The following is a 13,094-nucleotide window of genomic DNA, read 5'->3' as shown; positions in this document are numbered from 1 at the left end:
GGAGGTGCTGATGCAACTAGCGGAGGAACATGAAATGCTGGAGCAGGAAAGAGCCGAATTTCACCACAGAAATAACTCACGAAGAGATCACAACAGCCAAGTAAATCACAGGGGGATAAACAACTACGGACCCCAAGAAACATACGAGAAGGAAGAGTCATGAATCCGAACCAGGCATGCCGGAAGTGCGGTGAGGCAGGACACTGGGCCGGCGAATGTAACAATAAGCAACTAATTTTCTGCTGGCAATGCGGAAAAATCGGAACAAGAACGAAAGAATGCTGTTGGAGATCGGGAAATTGGCGTCGATTCCAGCCTATGAGGTCAGAGCAGGAACCAAGCCAACCAGCGCCTCAAAATTGATAGGACAGCTAATAGAGGAGGAGGACCAACTGTCAGCAATGATAGAAGTAGCAGGAATAAAAATCAAGGCTACAATAGACTCTGGAGCCAAAAGCTACTTCATGAGCCGACAAATGGTGAAAACTCTAAAAAACAAAGGAGACCGAGAGACCACTAACAAGCAAGTATACATGGCGGACGGGAAGGTCAGAAATATCCACGAGCAGTGGCCAGGATACGTTCGATTCGGAAACAAAGAAATGAACATAACATTTCTCATCATGCCAGACGGAATAGATACCTTAATCTTAGGATGGAATTTCTTAAGGCATCAGCCGAACACCGAACACCTAAATAGCGTGCGGAGTCCACAGGATAAAAATTCCAACGCTGAAGAGGATACAGGGCGGGATAACCGAACGCATATCAATCATGGTGACACAGAAGGAAGAGCAAACAGAAATACACACGTTTCTAGAACACGAACTGATGGAGTTGGCGAAAATCAAGGGACCGTTAAAAGTGGGGATACACAGGATCACAATGAAGGACGACATCCCGATAAAACAACGATATTATCCGAAAAACCCCAAGATGCAAGCGGAGATCAATGCGAAATTCGATGAGTTGCTGAATCTAGGATGCATAGAACCATCACAAAGCCCATTCAGTTCACCCATAGTAATGGTAAAGAAAAAGCAAACGGGCAAATGGAGATTATTCTCATACAGAACACCGAAGAAGGCAAAAGGGTCCTATCATATCTGTCTAGAGACTTAAATTCGTCGGAGAAAATTTATTCGGCAACTGAAAAAGAGTGTCTGGCGATAGTATGGGCCGTACGAAAACTAAGGCCTTACCTGGAAGGATACCATTTCAAAGTAGTGACCGATCATAGGCACTAAAATGGCTGAACAGCATAGACAGTCCCACAGGCAGAATAGCAAGATGGGCATTGGAACTACAGCAGTACGACTTTGAAATATCACATCGGAAAGGCAAGCTATACATAGTAGCAGACGCCCTGTCGAGGCAACCAATGGAAAGATGCAACCGCATAACAGTCAACGGTGCTAGACTACGACAAGCCAATAAGGAGTGTGAATGGATTCAGGATATGATGAAAAAAATCAAGCAACAGCCACAGAAATATCCAGACTATGTGATGGAAAACAGCCAACTATACAGAAACATACCACACAGAGCAGGACAAGAGAAAGTGGTGGCATGGAAAATGTGTGTGCCTAAGAGTCTACGACAAATAATGGAGGAAAACCACACGTTAGCGACGGCCGGGCATACGGGCAATCGGCGAACAATTGCTAGGACCGCCGCAAGATACTACGGCCGGGAATGCAAAGAGACATCAGAATCTTTGTCGGGAAATGCATGACATGTCTACAATTCAAACCTAATCAAAAACAAGCGGCAGGAAAATTGCTAACACAAGTACCGGAGGAACCATGGGCAACAATATGCGCGGATTTCGTTCGTTTCAAAACACGGAAATTCGATGCTGCTGGTGATTATAGACCGTTTCTCGAAATGGACAGAAATCATACCTGTTTGTGGAGGGGCGGAAGGACCCGAATAAGCCTCAAGTGATTGGCGGGTGCCAATTTCTGCAGGGGTCTGGTGAGTGAGTAATGCAATTAAAACGCGCGAGAACTTCGTTTAAGATTAATTCTGGTTTATTTCTATTTATGTTACATGTTAGATGTCCCGACACACACGAGAATGTATTGGGTTGGAAAAAGGTATATTATCGAAAGCAATGAAAGAACGGGTGTTCGGGTTAGATGCTCGTACTGGATTGAATATGGCGATTTACAGGAGAACCCTTCGTCACCCTCCTCAGTATGACCGAATTCGGTTTTGGAAAAAACCCTACCCCTCACTCTCTGCAGTTCACCTGGTGGCGTGGACATACCGCCGCCCTTGCAACAAGTTGCAATTGCCTCGCTGGACATGTCTAAGGATGGGGGATGGCAGCGTTCTGGATCGCCAAGACACGGGTGGTGATGGAGGGGGAACTTTGGATGCAGGTGGAGTAGGCGGCACGATGGCTGATGACCTCTGGATAGAAGTCCGAATGAAAGGCGGGTGCCTTTCGGGTCTTTGCTCTTTGGGTTGGATGTAGGCGACTGAGCCGTCGATGTGCAAGAGCGTGTGGTGTTGCTTGCCACATCGATGGCATCCTGCTGTGCTCCTGCAGGAACCATTGGAATGCTCATGAGCCAAACAGTTCGGGCAGTATCCGTTGCTCAAGACTACCCGTAGCCTGTCGTCAGCTCGTAGTCCTCGAAACTGTCGGCACTGACGGAGCGCGTGTGCCCCTTGACAAACGCGGCACCTGAAGCAATTAGAACTGCATTCTAAATCGGATGGTGCTGCTGTCCTTAGAGACATCTTCGGACTGCTGGAGGAGGTGGACCGAGACCTTCAGGATTTTCCAGTAACGGATCCACAGAGAACCCATCCGAACATCGTCTCGATCCCCACGAAGGAATCACCAACATTCTTGATGATTCGTTCCCCAAGGATAGTGGGAAGGAGCTCGGCTCCAAGCACCAAATCTACAGGAGCTCTTTGGTGAAATTGCGGATCAGCGAGCGGAAGGTCAAGCGAATCCTGCTTCACCTTATTCGGGACGGAGCGGGACGGAAGTGCTTCAGCTACACTAGGCAGCACCACGGCGACTGCTTGGAACCGTCGCAGCGGTTCGTCAGGAGGAGAAATCTGTAAGCGGCACACTTTGTCGCCGCTACCAGCATCGCATTGCCCAATGCCGCGAATGCTAGTTGATACTTTGCAGCTTGGAGGATTAATCAATTCAAACATTCTTTGGGAAATAAAGGACGCTTCGGATCCCATATCAATCAAAGCTCGGATTTGAAACTGCTGGCCACGATGATGAATAGTTACCCTCGCAGTACCCAGGAGGCCAGTGTTGCGAGTGGAGGCGAAGTAACTTCCCACGTTTACATGAGGGCTGCTGGAAGAATCGGAGGACGCAGGATTCGAAATTATACAAGCATCAGGTGCTGAGCTCTCTTGCACTTGAGCGGAAAAGGCCTGAGCTCGTGCCGTAGGTTTTCGGCTTACGGATGGAAAGGTCTGACCGCTAGAGCTTGGTTGAAGGACATCTGTGGCCTCTAGTACACGGTGGCGTTCAGTTAGGAATCGATTAAGGTCGTCCCAGGATGAGACGGCGGTCTTATTTGGAACGGACTGTTCCCACAACAGAAGGGTGGATTTGGGCATTTTGCTAGTACAGATTGCTATAAGAAGGATATCCCAATTGTCTGTACGAGCTCCGGAAAGCTCAAGACCGGTTAAGCAACCTTGAATTGAGGTCTGCAGTTCTCTCAACGCTTTGCCAGACTCTTGTGTTACAGCTCGGATCTGTAGAAGCTGCTTGGCTTGGCTCATAATCAATATTCGATTATTTTCGTATCGCGCAGTGAGGTTATCCCACGTGGACTGGAACCCTTCATTGGTCAAGGGTGACCTAGAAACAATGGCTCTGGCTTCACCGCGAGTTTTGCAACTTAAGTGGTAAAGTTTCTCCACTTGTGTTAGGCTTGGATTATGGATAAAAATCGCGGTAAACAAATCACGGAATGTAGGCCAAGCCAGGCTGTCTCCGTTAAAGATTTCGACTTCGCACGGGGGAACTGTGTGGCTTTGATGGGTGGAATCGACGGAGAGCCTGACTGGTGGGGGAGCCATTTTTGTGGACAACTGCTCGATTCGCTCTCCAAACAAAGTCCCGTCTCGCACATATACCATATAACAATAATCATGTTTAGCTTTAATTGTAGCTATGTGCTTCGGACTATCGTCGTTCTTTTGAGCCGTCAAGGCTTTATAGCATCGTGAAAACTCTGCCTCGACTTTTGCCCAAAGTGACTTAAGCTGGTCTAAGTGTATTTTAATAGAGACGTGTGGCACATCGTCAGCTAAAGCCTAGGCCTCGCGAGCCTCGAACGCCGTTAATGCCTCGCACACGGCAACAAAGTCGGAAAGAGACATCGTAGAGTGTCCTCTGAGCTATTACGAATCGAATGGCAACAAACGTGGACTTAGAGCTCTCAAGCGAGGAGATCGAAACGAAGCTGTAAGTGGACTGTATAATTTAAGGATAGAGGAGGAGTGAGAAGGAGAAATGTCTCCTCTTTTTAATGACCACAATGAATAAGCAAAGATCGCATAAATGAAATTAGAAGGATTTATAATTTTCCTCGCAGTTGTGGGAATAATTATAAGGATATATAATCACTTGGATATTAAAATTTATACAATGTGGAAAAATGTTAAAATTTATAAGAGTATTTAAAAATATGGAAAAACTGAGATCAGTAGGATTGGGAGTGCCGATAACTTTTCAACGAAGGAAAAAAAAACTTGGAATTAATTCATTAAAGGGACAAGATCAATTTCATGGATCTGTGAGTAAAAGATCAAAATGCACCAAGACAAGCCAAAATATTAATTCCATATAAATAAAAGGTTTTTATTTTTCTTTAGAAAATATTTTGCGAATTAAATTCAATCAGTCGATTGAAATATTTTTGCACAATACGAAAATCACGAAGGAAAATATGGATGTCGTGACCGAGTCACGGCTTGGCTCAAGTGTCAGCACTGATGAGACTTGAGTGTCAGCACTGATCGGGAGTCAGCTGTTCTGCCGTGTTTTATGTTTTGTGAATTTAATTAATTGTAAATTGTTTAACGAAAATCACGATTTCCTGCTTTAATTATGTAGGTTTCGAATTATTAAATTGCGGAAAGCCAATCGGAGTGGCTGCAATTAATTTTGTGTGGGTGAATTCAAAATGTATGTGGACATATGTATGTACGTATGAGTGTGCTTACCTCGGCAAAAAATTATAACATTTGTATGTACCTATGTATGTATGGATGTAAAAATTATTTGACATAAATAATTTATGCCGATGGACTAATGATCAGCCCGTGGAGTGTGCTTTACACTTTAAGTAAAGGTAAGTGGTACTTTATAAATTCATTCTCGATTATTAAACACCTCTACTTGCAGGTTAGAAAACAGCTGTTTTTACATGTATGTATGTATGTGTGTATATACATACATATGTATTGCTATGCAATTGGACTTTTGGACAATCAGAATTTCGAAGAATGGAAAAAAAATGCACTTCCTAAACACAAAAATGATCGGGAAATACCATGTAACCCTTGGAACAGGTCAGGTATGTACATACAAGTATACAGAAGTGTGTAGGTCGCTATGGAAGAGCGGGAAACCTCACAATTTTGTAAGTTTGTAATGGGATATAATGAGAAATGTTGTACTTATCAGGAATTCCGCCGATGCAAGTTGGAATAGCGGAAGGATATCCGGCTCGAAGGACCAATGTTTGTGGAGGGGCGGAAGGACCCGAATAAGCCTCAAGTGATTGGCGGGTGCCAATTTCTGCAGGGGTGCAATTAAAACGCGCGAGAACTTCGTTTAAGATTAATTCTGGTTTATTTCTATTTATGTTACATGTTAGATGTCCCGACACACACGAGAATGTTTCGGGTTGGAAAAAGGTATATTATCGAAAGCAATGAAAGAACGGGTGTTCGGGTTAGACGCTCGTACTGGATTAAATATGGCGATTTACAGGAGAACCCTTCGTCACCCTCCTCAGTATGACCGAATTCGGTTTTGGAAAAAACCCTACCCCTCACTCTCTGCTGTTCACCCGGTGGCGTGAACAATATCCATGCGCAAGGCAACGGCGGAGAACTTAGTAAAGGACTTCAGAGAAAGGATTTTATCAAGATTCGGGACACCAAAAATAGTTATAACGGATAATGGAGTCCAATTCACGAGCAGGATCTTCAAGAAGATGCTAGAAGGATGGGGAAGCATGCACCAATTAACAGCACCATATAGGCCTCAGGAAAACCCAACCGAACGAGTGAATAGAAATGTCAAAACAATGATTGCCCAATATGCAGGAGACAACCAACGGAATTGGGACGAGTGCTGGCCAGAAATTACATTGGCGATAAACACAATCCAATCTCAAGCAACTGGATTTACGCCAGCATATGTGGTGCAAGGCCGAGAACCAAGAATGCCGGGAGCCATATATGACAGCGTCACAAATATCACAGAAAAAAAGCAAGCATCAACAGAGGAAAAAGCCAACCAGATGAAAGAACTTTTCGAACTCATCAGAAGGAACATGGAGACGGCGGCACAAGATCAGGCACGTCATTACAATTTGAGACGGCGCGAATGGAGACCGGCGATTGGATCTACGGTATGGGCAAAGGAGCATCACTTGTCAAACGCAGCAGAAGGATTTGCTGCAAAACTAGCACCCAAATTTGGAGGGCCATACACGGTACAAGGGTTCACATCCCCAGTCATATGCAAGCTACGACATGAAGTCACAGGGAAAATTAGACAAGCACACATTAGCCAGCTAAAACAACAAACAGAGGATAGAGACACAGAACAACAAGCAACATGTGATGCGGTGGAACCAGACTCGGCGAGACCGAAAGGAAACGGGTAAATTAAACGAGTAAAATAATAAGATGCAGAACGGGCCATAGAAAAAAAAGAAAAAAAAAACAATGAGGAAAAGATACCCTAATCCGCCCAAAAAACATAGAAAAGATTACTCAGTAATCGACGACTAGAAAAAATATGCCAAAAGGCCAACAAAACGATGCGACCTGAGTCTAAACTAAACCAAAAAAAAAAAAAACCAATAGAAAAAGAAACCATAAGACACAAAAAAAAGGGGGGGGGGGGGGGGGGTAGTTCGCTCCAGAAGAAGGGGGGAAGTGTGAGGAACATATATTCGACAATAATGTTCCACACAACAATATGGAAATAACCAAAAAGAGCGCAATGTAAAACCAAGGATGCATGATGCCCGGCAACATGTTGCCAAAGATCACGCTTCGCAACATGTTGCTGCAATTAAAACACGCAACATTTCGTTACGACACAACAAGTTCGATTGGACCACATACGACCAAACCAGCAATTTCGTCACAGCGGGAAGATGCGTGGGAGGCAGAGAACGAAAGAATCGACGGCTGGAGAGCATACGCACAAGAGAGAGGGCTGCTGTGCTCCAATCACAAGAGGGCATGGACCGATTAAGAGAGAGTATGCATGAACATTTGAGAATTCAGCAATACAGGCGCAGCACACCGACACTATGCGGATGCCGATTGAGCGCGGGTATCCACCGGTACCCGCGCTCTATGAGGCTGGACAAGCAGAGAGACAAAAAAAGGCCAAAGTGAGGGCGAAGCATGTCTAACGGGGGGTAGTGGGGGCTATGTGCATACCAAGTAAGACCAATATCGTCGATCAAGTTTGATGGGCAAAGCGGGGTATGTGCAAGCCGAAGAAAGGGTTGATTGGGTATTGGGGAAGCCCTGTCTACGAGGCGAATAACGTATTGATGACGTGGACAAATGATTTTAGTTAATGTTAAAGTAAATTAACTAAAACCAAATAAACGGAAATCAATATGTTGTTCACAGAAAGTAAATGGCCATACAGAAAAGCAACAATGCCCAAAACTGAGAGAACGAGCCAAAAGGAGAAGGACATTGGAGAGAGCAGCCTCGCCTAGGATGAAAGCGACGGGCCGATGGAAATTCACCGGCTATATAGCGGTATCACACCAAGTGATCCTGGAGCCCCAGGATGCCTATATAAGGCGAGCAGCGAGTCAGGACATTATCAAGTCTTCGAGTCAAGATCAAGCAATCAATTCATCGAGTCCTGATCAACAACAAGCGATGCAACAAATCTCTTTTGGCCTTACGAGTAACCTTAAGAATATTTGGCGCCTAGCAATCTAGAAGTGCGAGCAAGTCATCGAGCTATAAGGCCTTACGAGTAACCTTATAGACTCATTAAACAACAACAAAATCTGAATATGAATACAACAAGTACACAGCCAATACAAACATCAACCGAATCAGTGTCGTGATTTATATAAACCTTTAACCAAAAACCCAAAACATACAAATAAACTCCAACATACATTTATATATACATAAATTATTGTGTCGTGATTTCACTGGGGCACAAAATAAAATTTGTTGTGCCGAACCTCGCCCTAAAGATTGAAATTATCCTGAAGGACGAAAAAGGATCGTTACACCTTCTTCTGCGGTATCGTCAATGGCTACGGCTCTGGCCACAGCTTTTAAATTGACAGCGGTCAATATTGGGGCGGAGACAGCGGTGGCACCAGTGATTCGGTCCCCGATCAGCGAAGGCGAAGGATCACTGTTCGTGACTTTGCCGTTTCTATGGCAGCTATATTATACAGTGGTCCGATCCAGAAGGAGTTTGCGTTGATCCAGATGGACGGACATGGCTATTTAAACTCCTCTCGTCGTGCTGATTAAGAATATATATTCTTTATATGGTCGGAGATGCTTCCTTCTATACGTTGCACACTTCTGACCAAAATTAATATACCCTTTTTGCGAGGGTATAAAAATGTCGATTACCGGAAAAACGCAAAAACATGGTCGTATGTAGAGATTTGTCCGCAACTGTACATACCAATTTTAATGTCGGTAGCTGTCATAGTTTTTAAAAAATCTGTGTTATGTAAATTCTAAATTTTTACGCGCTAACTAATATCAAAGTTGATGTCTCTAACTGTTATAGTTTTTAAAAACAGTTTTATGTTAATTCTGGGGGCGTAAGGGGTCGTGTCGGAAATTCCAATTTATTGTACATATTTACTTACTATCCGAGTCTACATACCAAATTTGATAGCTCCAGCTCTTATAGTGTCCGAGATCGGCGTATTCATAAAGACGGACGGGCGGACGGACGGACAGGCGGACATGCCTAAATCGACTCAGCTGTTGATGCAGACCAAGAATATATATACTTTATGGGGTTGGAAAAGCTTTCTTCTGTTCTGAGCATATAATAATACCGTAACCACAGTAAATAAGAACGACAAAAGGTTAACACCTATTCATAAACAAAAAGAATAATGTTTAAGTATTTTAAAATGCCTGAACACAAATTTATTTCTTTCACCAATAGGCGAATAAATGTGCAAGGAAGTCCTAATCAATTGGCGGACTTTAACCCAGTTAATTAAAAGAGTTAAACAAACCTAAAAACAACAAGTGAATCAATCGGGATCTAATTGCTCCTTGGCTTATGCCTTGGATGTTTATAATTATACTTAGTCTTATAATTTTATTTTTATCGTCATAGTTACCTGAATTTATTTTTGGAAATAATATATCCGCACCAGTTTCTATTTAAAATATAAGTTTTGTTTTTGATGGATGTTTAATCAGGCAAAGGAATAAGTTAAGTCTAACCAGAGGGCCTAGGCAAAATTTGTATACCCTTGCAACTTTTTTGGAACTCTTTCCTTACCATTAGCCATTAAAGTGGAACAACGTTTTATCTAAAAAGGCTAATGTTTCCGAAAGAACGACCTACAATCTTAGCATAGCAAATAACGACGATATTGATTAAAGTCACTATTTTCGACCGATCGTTCCTATGGAAGCTATATGATATAGTCACCCGATCTTGATCAAATTTGGCATAGTCGTTCATATGTATAATAAACTCACCAATATTAAATTTCACAATAGCTCAGAAGATAACGAAGTTATTAAGAAAAGTAACTGTTCGTGACTTTGCAATTTGTATGGGAGCTATATGATATGGTGGTCCGATCCGGCTGAATCCGAGATATACAACCCTGCAGTATGTACAAGCCTACATGCAAAATTTCTGAAGCTCTAACAGTCTAGGAGGAGTTTGCGTTGATTCAGACGGATGGACAGACGGACGGACGGATGGACGGACGGACATGGCTATTTGAACTCGTTTCGTCGTGCTGATCAAGAATATATGTACTTTATATGGTCGGAGATGCTTCCTTCTATGCGTTGCACACTTCTGACCAAAATTAATGTACCCTTTTTGCAAGGGTATAAAAAGGGAAGATAATAAGAAAACTCGTTCTATCCATAATAATCAGTTTAATAGACTTAGCCAGCTAGTGTAGATGATGGATGTAATAGAAACTAAGAGACTAGAAAAATTTTACCTTTCCTTGATTTCCTGATACACTTAGGACAAACAAACAACAAATACAAGGAAATTAGGTACTGGATAGCTAGGAACTATAAGTTTAAAAGAAAGTCATCTGGGTCCACTGTTATTTACACTGTTTATAGATGATTTGCCTTTGGCCTTGGCTCATTCACGCGTGCTCATGTTTACGGATGACGTCAAGATTTGTTATTCCTATAATGATCCTTCTTTCCAACAGTACTTGCAATCAGATCTCGATACGTTCTGTGATTGGTGCCACGTTAATAAATTACACCTTAATGCCTCTAATTGTTCTTTTATGACTTTCAGTAGTTTGTCTCCGTTCCTAGCTCATTACTCTATTAAGTCTGTTCTGTTAGATTGTGTACCATCGTTCATATTTCTTCAATTGTCAATAGAGCATGCAGCCTTCTTGGCTTCATTAAACGTTGGGCCAAAGAATTTGATGATCCCTATGTAACAAAGGTTTTATACACTTCGTTAGTTCGCCCTACTCTCGAATATTGCTCGCCCGTGTGGAATCCGCAATATGTTATTCACCAGCGTAGTATTGAATCGGTACAGAAGCAATTTCTTAAGTTTTGCGCTACGCGGTCTTAATTGGGACCCGAGTCTTCGCCTTCCTTCTTATTCTGGCAGACTTCTTCTTATTAATCTTCCTTCACTTTACAACCGTAGGCTCGTTTTTGGCATTCTCTTTCTCCATAAACTAGTCAACGGCGAAGTCATTGCTACTAATCTACTAGAAACGCTATATTTTTGTGTTCGCTCACGTCGGACCAGAAACTTTTTTCCTATTCACCTTAGTAGATGTTTGACTAACTACTCTCTTCACGAACCTTTTCGTGTTCTTTGCCAATCTTTTAACAACCTTTCTCACCTAATTTCTCCTCATCTTTCTGTCACTTCTCTTCGCGCTATACTTTTTAATCATCTACAGCGAAACCAATAATAATACTCTGCACTTGGATTGGCTGCAACTCATCCCTGACCACATTGGCTGTGAATCGGGGCATAGCTGGCACCTTATGCAAATAAAACACCTCCACCGGGTCGGGGATGTTTAGTTGTGTTTATAGCTAAGCTATCTTTTTCAATTAATTACTATCTGTCTTTAGCTTAAGCTTTTTCGTCGACTGCTGTGTTAGTTGACGTAAATAAATAAATAAATAAATAAATAAATAAATAAATAAATAAATAAATAAATAAAAAAGAAACATTGTAGAAATTGTGGAAAGATCCATTAAGTTGGCATACAGCAAACTTTTGTCTAAAACCCCTTTAAGAAAATACGTCCTTTTATGGGTCCACGAGCTTTTCAAGAGTTCATTCGAATCGATAGAGATAACCATAGCTCGCAAATAACTGTCGACCGTTTCTCGTTGTCTACAAATAAGTGTCTTTTCCTGACTCATTACGAAAACACTCAGCGAGCAACTGATTTTTCGGTTCTTGAATTAGCTCGCTCGCGCTCGCAGCGTAACCGTTTTTTTTAATTCTGTTTTGTTTTGGTTGTTCCAAGACAGTTTCGTCGTGTTCAGTGAAGCAAAGTGTCTTTTGCGTATGTATTGGTATACATTCACACGCATAGGTAAGCAAATCGTTAAACGACTGTTTTGCAGACGAAATGTATTAATTGCGATCGTGAATTGAGTGTGTGAAGCTGTGAAATATTTGTTGTGCAAAATGGGAAGAGACTTGAATAAAAAAGTGCACCAATTCTTTAAATTTAATTTGGAAGAGAATAAGTCAATTTGTAGTGTTTGCGGTATTAAATTAACCGGCAATCGTATAACAATCTTAAGACGGCATTTAACAACGAAACATAATGACATTTTCAATGAGTGGAACAATTGTGGAGAATCAAAGCTAACTCAAATTGAAGAAAAACGAAAAGTATCGTATCGAACAAGCAGAGAAGCAATTGTTTCTTCTTTGATTAAAATAGTAACCACAGACGGACAACCATTTATATTTCTAGACAGTGAAGGGTTCAAGGAAATAATGGATCCAATTTATAATGCATTTGGCATGAACACTATAACCACTAACCATAGAACACATACATGGGACAAACTCATGATTTTTTGATTGCAAACGCTAGCCTAGTCATGGAACCCCAGAGAACTTCGGGAAAACCCGAACGCTCGTACTCTCAATGAGAGCGTAAAGTGGGGAGAGGGCCAAGCAGCTACGAAAAAATTTCAGTCTAGCACAGACTACAGAACGACGAAGGCAGGCCTATGTCGCTTGTGATTTCGTTCTGTCTATGTATGTGTACACTCGTCGGTACATGCTCAGGCTTCGTAGTGTGTGTGTGACGTGAAGTTGTACAACATCGCATTTCAATAGCTCGCTCGACCAAAAATTTTGATTTTCGACAAAACAGCAGCAATGCGTATAAGATATGCCCCTGTGGAAAGAATATTAGGAAATATTGGCATCATCTTCGTATGTATCTCGGTGGCTGTGCCGATAGAGTGTTCGTGTTGAGCTCGGGGAATCTCACACTGGAATTTATATGAAGAACAAAATTCTAGAAATCTTAGATGATTATGGAATATCACTAGATCAAATCTACAGGTAAGAATTTAACTACATACAATTTGTAATATATGTGATTTCTTAAAGA

The sequence above is a fragment of the Drosophila willistoni genome, unplaced genomic scaffold (genome assembly GCF_018902025.1).
Source record: "Drosophila willistoni isolate 14030-0811.24 unplaced genomic scaffold, UCI_dwil_1.1 Seg485, whole genome shotgun sequence".
NCBI lineage: Eukaryota > Metazoa > Arthropoda > Insecta > Diptera > Drosophilidae > Drosophila > Drosophila willistoni.
This window is presented reverse-complemented; position numbering follows the sequence as displayed.